This window comes from Lathyrus oleraceus, chromosome 4 (genome assembly GCF_024323335.1).
Source record: "Lathyrus oleraceus cultivar Zhongwan6 chromosome 4, CAAS_Psat_ZW6_1.0, whole genome shotgun sequence".
Lineage (NCBI taxonomy): Eukaryota > Viridiplantae > Streptophyta > Magnoliopsida > Fabales > Fabaceae > Lathyrus > Lathyrus oleraceus.
Genome location: NC_066582.1, coordinates 331,254,516 through 331,263,257, shown reverse-complemented (window position 1 = coordinate 331,263,257; position 8,742 = coordinate 331,254,516).

Below are 8,742 nucleotides of genomic sequence, written 5' to 3'. Positions count from 1 at the left end.
AGTCGGAAGGCAAGGTCTTTGCTTTATCGGGTTCTGAGACTTCTGCAGATGATCGTTTGACCCGAGGTACGTGTTATATTAATGGCTTTTCTTTCGTAGCTATTATTGACACTGGTGAGACCCATTCCTTTATATCTTTGGATCGTGCTGTGCAACTTAAATTAGAGATATCTGAATGCATGGAAGTATGGTGATTGATACTCCTGCGAAGGGTTCAGTGACTACTACTTCAGTTTGTTTAAATTGTCCTTTGAGTATTTTTGGTAGAGACTTTGGATTGGACCTAGTGTGTCTTCCACTAGTGAAAATTGATGTTATCCTGGGTATGAACTGGTTGGTGTCTAACCGAGTTTATATCAACTGTTTTGATAAGACTGTGATCTTTCCTGAGATTGAGGAAGGAAAGAGTTTGTTTCTATCAGCTAGGCAGGTGAACGAGGAAGTAGCAGATGAGGCAGAGTTGTTTATGCTGTTAGCGACTTTAGAGGCTAAAGATAAATTGGTGATTGGCGATCTAGCCGTGGTGTGTGATTTTCCTGATGTGTTTCCTGAAGAAGTGAACAAATTTAAAGTATTTGTTTGATCAGAAAGAGCTGAATATGAGACAGAGGAGATGGTTGGAGTTCTGGAGGATTATGACTTTGGTTTGAACTACCATCCGGGTAAAGAAAACGTAGTGGCTGATGCGTTGAGTCGGAAATCATTGAATATGTCTATGTTAATGGTTAAGGAATTGGATTTAATTGAGCAGTTTAGAGACTTGAGTTTGGTGTGTGAGAGTACTCACAATAGTGTTAAATTGGGAATGTTGAAGTTAACGAGTGGTATTCTGGATGAGATTAGAAAGGGTCAGAAATCCGATGTGCTTTTGGTTGATAAGTTGACTCTAGTGAATCAAGGTCAAGGTGGTGAATTCAGAATTGATGAGAATGGTGTTTTGAAATTTAGTAATCGGGTGTGTATTCCGGATGTTATCGAATTTAAGAAGAGTATTCTTGAGGAAGGACATCGTAGTGGCCTGAGTATTCATCCTGGAGCTACGAAGATGTATCATGATTTGAAAAGGTTATTTTGGTGGCCGAGAATGAAAAGAGAAATCGCGAGTTTTGTTTATTCTTGTTTGACTTGTCAGAAGTCAAAGATTGAGCATCAGAAGCCGTCTGGGCTAATGCAACCGTTGGCTATTCCAGAGTGGAAGTGGGATAGTATCAGTATGGATTTTGTTTCTGGGTTGCCGAGGACAAATAAGAATTTTGAGGCTATTTGGGTGATTGTTGATAGATTGACAAACCGGCTCATTTCATTCCGATCAGAATGGATTATCCGTTAGAGAGATTAGCCGAGTTGTATATTGAGAAGATTGTAAGTTTGCATGGTATTCCGTCGAGTATTGTTTCGGACAGAGATCCTAGATTTACATCGAAGTTTTGGGAAGGTTTGCAGAAGGCTTTGGGAACTAAGCTGAGATTGAGTTCTGCATATCATCCGCAGACTGATGGTCAGACTGAGAGGACGATTCAGTCACTAGAGGATCTTTTGAGAGCTTGTGTTTTAGAAAAGAGAGGTGCGTGGGATTGTTATTTACCGTTGATTGAGTTTACCTACAACAATAGTTTTCATTCGAGTATTGGTATGGCACCGTTTGAAGCTTTGTATGGTAGGAGATGTCAGACACCTTTATGTTGGTATGAGTCCGGTGAGAGTGCTGTGGTTGGACCGGAGATTGTTCAACAAACTACGGACAAGATTAAGATGATTCAGGAGAAGATGAGAATTGCTCAGAGTCGACTGAAGAGTTATCATGATAAGAGGAGGAAGGCACTTGAGTTCCAAGAGGGAGATCATGTGTTTCTTCGTGTTACTCCGATAACTGGTGTTGGTCGAGCTTTGAAGTCAAAGAAGTTGACACCTCGATTTATTGGTCCCTATCAGATTTTAGAAAGGATAGGAGAGGTAGCCTATCGTATCGCTTTACCGCCGTCGCTTGCGAATTTGCATGATGTTTTTCATGTGTCTCAGTTGAGGAGATACATTCATGATCCGTCGCATGTAGTCCAAATAGATGATGTACAGGTGAGAGATGACCTGACTGTTGAAGCATCACCTATGAGGATCGAGGATCGAGAGTTGAAGCAGCTGCGGGGTAAAGAGATTGCATTGGTGAAGGTAGCTTGGGGAGGACCAGCAGGTGGCAATGTGACCTGGGAACTTGAGAGTCAGATGAAGGAGTCTTATCCGGAGTTGTTCGCTTGAGGTATGTTTTCGAGGACGAAAACTCTTTTAGTGGGGGAGAGTTGTAACACCCCAATTAAAATAAGATAATTATTTAATTTAAATTAATATTTTTTTTATTAATTTAATTGAATAATTGGAATTTGGGATTATTATTACTATTATTTTGGAATAATAATTATTGGGATAATTATTTATTGGAAAATATATATAAGTTGGAATTAAGGAAAAAGTCCCATTTTGGAGTAAAAAGGTTTTTTACGTGAAAAACAGAGAAGCGATCGTGAAAGAGGAAAAGGGCAAAGGCAGAGCAAGAGGAAGAAGGTTGGAGAAGAGAAGAGCTTGAAGCTTGAGATTTGCCGGATTAACTCAGGTAAGGGGGGTTTATCATCGGTTAAAGGGTATTATATGATAATATGTACTGGGTAGTGATAACCATTGTTTTATCTCTGATTGGATTGTTGTATGATGAATTTGTGAGCCAGTGGATGAATGAAATTAGATGATAATTGAAAGGGAATTCGTAGAAATTTAACATCTATGCACATAACAGCCAGTGGATGAATGAAATTAGATGATAATTGAAAGGGAATTCGTAGAAATTTAACATCTATGCACATAACAGCCAAATGACGTTCGCCATTATGCCTTCGGCGTTCGCCGTTTGGGTTTTTTTTTCAGAATAAGAGCGTTTAACGCTAATGGCGTTCGCCATTAGCCTAATGGCGTTCGCCATATCAGTTTGACAGACAGTTTTTCCAGAATGAGAGCGTTTAACGCTAATGGCGTTCGCCATTAGCCTAATGGCGTTCGCCATATCAGTTCGACAGACAGATTTCACGTTTTAAACTCCCAGATGTGATATCGTTGTAATATTGTTGTTGTTTTGTTGGGTCTTGAGTAGTATAGGCATTAGTAGAGTGTGCTAATACTGTTTTTGATTATGTGGCATGATATGATATGCTTATGTGATAATATACTGATGATGTGTGATGGTATGCACGATGCTGTGAATGTATCAGTTATGTGTGCACTTGTGAATAGACTGTTTTATGGCTTAGAGTGTGAGCATATGTCTATTCTTGAATTTTTGTTGATGATGTAGCATGGCTAGGTGATTAGCATGCATATTGTGGCCTTTATGGTGGTAGCTAATTCCCATTGTGAGGAATTAGTGAGTTAGTCATTATGGATTGTTGTCGATGTTTGCATGCTAGGTGAATTAGCGTGCATAGCATAGCCCTTGAGGGGTGGTAGCTAATTCCCGTGGTGAGGAATTAGTGAGTGAGTCACTAGGTCTCAAATGAGTGGGACTAGTTGGACTTGGTAGCCGTGCCTGGATTTGGACGGTGAGGTGAACTATATGTTCACAAATAGTCGGTACCGCATGCATGGAGTCTCATTGCATAATATGTGTATGGCGTATAATATGAATGGATGTATTCCAATATTATACGTGTGTTTGTATTGATATTGAGTATGAATATGAGTTGTATTGGTATTGAATATGATGTTTGAATTGATACTGCCGTTATTGAGTGTGTAGTCTGGTTAGGGTGATTTGATGCGTTAGTTACTTAACATTACATAATGTTGTATAATGCTTATTATATTGATTGAGGAACTCACCCTTACACCTATTTTTCAGGTAACGAGCAGTGAGTTGAATAGGAGCTAGTGCTTGGAGTCTAGTGTAGTCTCCTAGTGGGTCATGCTCTGATAGATGTAACATCGGGAAGGGATGTTTGAATATTTTATTGATTGGTTGTGAACCATTTTGCATGTAATATGTTACATGATGTGAATAATTGAATTGATTTTATCCGCTGCGTATTATGCAGATACTTTATAATTTGGATTAAATAAATGAGCATGACAGGATATTCTGATGATGGTTGTGAAATGATTGTGTGACACCCTTCGGGGCATAATTACTCTGATTGATATGTTGCTATTTTAATTGAAATATTTGGGGTATTTTAGAAGGGTGTTACACCCGTTGCCAGTGGAAGAATTGTTTGGTGGCAAATGCTAATAACCGAATATGACATCTAGTATGTGTCGCATTACGCGAAAAAACCGGCGGGAAACGAAGAACAACAGAGCCGCCACCGTGCGTTATTTATCCCGAAAGAGGGAAAGGAAACGCTCAGAGTAAACCTGGAAAGAACATGGTCTCGCGACCAAAGAGAATGGGATCGGGAGTCGGTTATGCGAAGGGAAGGTATTAGCACCCATACGCATCCGTCGTACTCGACGGGATCCACGCACAATAGGAAGGAAAAATGGTTGCTAAAACACTGCTCACACACACACACTGGCTGAAAGAGACACAAGAAAACAGACAAGACTGAAACTGACTCGGCAGGATATCGCATCCTGGGCCTACTTAGTCTATCAGGCATAGACATCAGAGTCGAAGTAGTTCGGACTGGGGAAACGACACATGCTCGCTAGGATATCGCATCCTATGCATACGTATCTCCTTGGACGAAGGAGAATCAGAGCATTCGTAGCTCGGCTGACACGCACACAAACAAACACAGGCAAAGGCAAACGTGGAGCCTGAATGCCAATCGCTGGACTTACATCAGCATCCGAACCAAAACACACACAAGAAGGCAAACGTGGAGCCTGAATGCCAATCACTGGGCTTACATCAGCATCCGAACCAAAACAAACCCACACTGGAACCCGAACGCCACTCGATGGACTTACATCAGCTTCCAAGCACACAACAACACACACAGAAGGGTTGAAGACAAAAGGGTTGAAAAAGAAAAAGGGCGCCCGGAGAGATCAGCTCATCTCCTGCCTACGTACTTCATCTGGTATGAGGATCAGGGCGACGTAGTTCCCCTACGCAGGGATATAGGACGAACAAACAAACTAAAAGGGAGACTAGAGCTCGAGCCTAATAGTTGCCACGCAAACAAAAAGAGACGCTGAGACGTCAGAAGGAACACAAAGGTTGAAAGGACAAACTAATAGGGAGACTAGAGCTCGAGCCTAATAGTTGCCACGCAAACAAAAAGAGACGCTGAGACGTCAGAAGGAACACAAAGGTTGAAAGGACAAACTAATAGGGAGACTAGAGCTCGAGCCTAATAGTTGCCACGCAAACAAAAAGAGACGCTGAGACGTCAGAAGGAACACAAAGGTTGAAAGGACAAACTAATAGGGAGACTAGAGCTCGAGCCTAATAGTTGCCAAACACACACAAAAAAAGAAAAAAGGCGCCCGGAGAGATCTGCTCATCTCCTGCCTACGTATCTCATCTGGTATGAGAATCAGGGCGACGTAGTTCCCCTACGCAGGGAAAAAGGACTAGCCTAACCAGATAACAGAGGGAGACACAACACTAGGGAGACTACGACTCGAGCCTAGATGTTGTCATGCAAAATCGTCCCTAAGTTAAGGTTTCTAGCTAACTTGCACAGGAAGCAAGCCTATCCTAAACATGACTTGCACAGGAAGCAAGCCACACCTAACCCAACTTACACAGGAAGAAGAAGGGTCTCGATTACAACTAGGGCAAGAGAAAGGGGAGGTCTCAATCGCAACAAGGGCGAGAGAAAAGAAGTAGTGTTAGTTGTTAGTCAAACTCGACAAGACATCGCATCTCGTGCCTACGTATCTCCTCTGGACATGAGAATCAGAGTTGCCGTAGTTCGGCTAAACTATTCCCGTTGGTTTGTGTTTTTTAAGTGGACAACGTCACTGCGCAATCTACCTGATGCTCGACCTTTGGAGACTTACTCACCTGTAGTAGAAGGAGTTAACGTATCCTTAAGAGGGAATAATGTTTGTTTGTGTTTTAGGAAAGCTCAAGCAAGAAAGGAAGTCCTATACGAAGGAACCGTGCTACCTTAATTGACATGCAAACGAGACTACGCGGAGTCTAGCAAACCTAGGGGATACAATCACACCACACAAGCACATACAGCATGAAATAAACACACCAACAAGGGGCTCAAACATCAAGGCTAGGTTTTAGTCGAGGGGTCATATCAACCTCAACAAACAAACCACTGGAACTGGGTAGTGTTAGCTCTTAACCTTGCCATTGAGGGGCTAAGGTGAAGCAGATGAAAGGTGAGTGAAGATAAGACTTCACAGCTCTTATCCCTGGCCTGGGAGAGCTTAAGACAAGAATGTGTGGGTTCAGAAAGTGGGAACCCTTCTACACATTTGAAACTGACTCAACTGTACAATTGTACAAGATCTTGGGTTTGTATCTGCAATGCATCAACACAGTGGTGTGAGCAAAGCAGATGACACACAGAATAGCAGGGGATAGATTGCATATCCCTTGGGTTCTACCAATTGCCTCTTCACTTAGGAGGTCTTTGAATATGTACAGGGACAATTTTAAACAATCACAAACATTGCCTCTTAAGGAGGACTTCAGACAGTTGCCTGGCCAAGTAACAGGCCAGGTCTTCCAGACTACATGAAGATAGAAAGGTATACCTCAATGCAAATTGCTTATCAAGCAAAGCAAAGCAATAGTTCACAAGGAACTGAGCAACTAAAAGTACCTGAAACCAGTCAGACAACATTAGTACACAACTTCAAAGTTAAAGCAAAAGGAAACAAATATCAACCAGTCAACACAAACAGACAAATGTGCAATGCACAAAGCTCAAGGCATGTGAGCCAAGCAACCTACAAAACAAAATAGGTTAGTCATGATAAACAAACACACACAACCAATTTGTATTGGTCTCATTGGATAATTGTTGGTCAACCTGAAAACATGAACTCAAATGTAAGTAACAGGACCACTAGGACAAGCCTAGGGTCAAAGGGGGATGAAAAGTTTAAAACAGCAAATGGCAAGTGTCCAAAATCATGTTCAAACAATCAAGAAATAAACCCAATTGGTTTCACATTCATATCAATCATTATCATCATTTCATGAACAAATTAGGTCAAGACATGGCATTTAGAAGCTCATAGAAGTCAACAGCAAGACTTGAATCAAAAGCAAACTAAAGCATTTCAAAAAATCATCAAATAAATCATGATCAAACACAACCCATAGCATGGTAAGCATGTCAAATTTCAATTCATTTGGACAAGTAGAAGGTGGTCAATGAAAATCAGAAAGGCAATGCAATTCCAAACATGCTCAAAGAAGTCAACCAAACATGCATCAACTTGAAAAAATCATAAATCAGTGATAGCATATGAGAAATGAATGGGATCAAAACCATGGCAACGCTTAAGATGTCTACTAATCACATATCAAATTTCATGTCCATCCAATAAAGTATGAGAATTTCACAAATGAAATGGGAACATGTATCACAAAAAGTCAACATAAGACCAAACAGGGGAGAAAAATCTCAAACAATTAGGAAATGCCACAAATAATTCCACAAAAAATCACATGTAAACTAGACATACATAAGTGAATTCATGCAAAAAATAAGACCAAATTGAGTTCAAGAAGCATGGTATCAAAAATCATGAAGTTGCACATCAATGGTGTGACACAAATTGTCACACCCTAATTCAAAAAATCATAACTCTCAAACCAGAAATGATAAATTCACAATCTCTATACCAAAATCACCAGGAATGTGTCTAGTTTAAGCATAAAAAATTTCAAAGCCATTGGACAAAGCATCATCATTTCACCAATGTTTTGGCAAAAGGTACAAAATATGGATACATGAACAAAACCCTAGCCCCAATAAATATTCCTTCATCCAAAAATTCTGGAAAAAATATGACAATTCACTAGAGATCAAGATGGACACAATGCAAAAATTCTCATGAATTTTGGATTAACAATGAAGGAGCTATGATTTTTGTAAGTTTGATCATCAAAGTGAAATAAAATAACAAAATAAAATGACTTAAATAACTTATTTAATCCGGCAATGGCATTTTAGTAATTCTGGTGATGATTTAATGAAACGCTGCGTATGAGCGAAGAGAATGAAATAATGTGATTGGTTGAGGCAATGGAACAGTGAACTGGCTCATGCAACACGTGAAGCTCAAAATCTGGAAAATGAGAGTTAGGGTTTATGCTGTAACAGTGAATACTCATCTTCTTCTCCAAATCGAAAAAATAAATTTGCCCAGAAATACAAATTGGATACATCATTGTGACCATTAAACATCACACATCAACATTCTAAAAGCCATTTACATTAAATCAAGCCAAGCATCATGAATCGAGCAAAAACAACTTTGAGCATCAAACTTAAAGAACAGATTTCTCAGCCAATATGCAATCATTTTCATGGATTCAAAGCTCAAAAGAATCAGCATGCAAGGATCTATAAGAAGCATGTCATAGTTTAGCAAATGGTGAAAATCGAAATCTTACTTGATTTTGAAGAACTGATGAAACGGTGATGTATGGATGCCAAATGCTCGAAACAGTTGCTACTTCAAGCTTCCAATGATGAATGAAGGAAGATCCTAGCTCAGCAAGGCTTGAAATGATACATACTTTGAACTGCCATGGATGAATGCTTAGAGAAACAGACC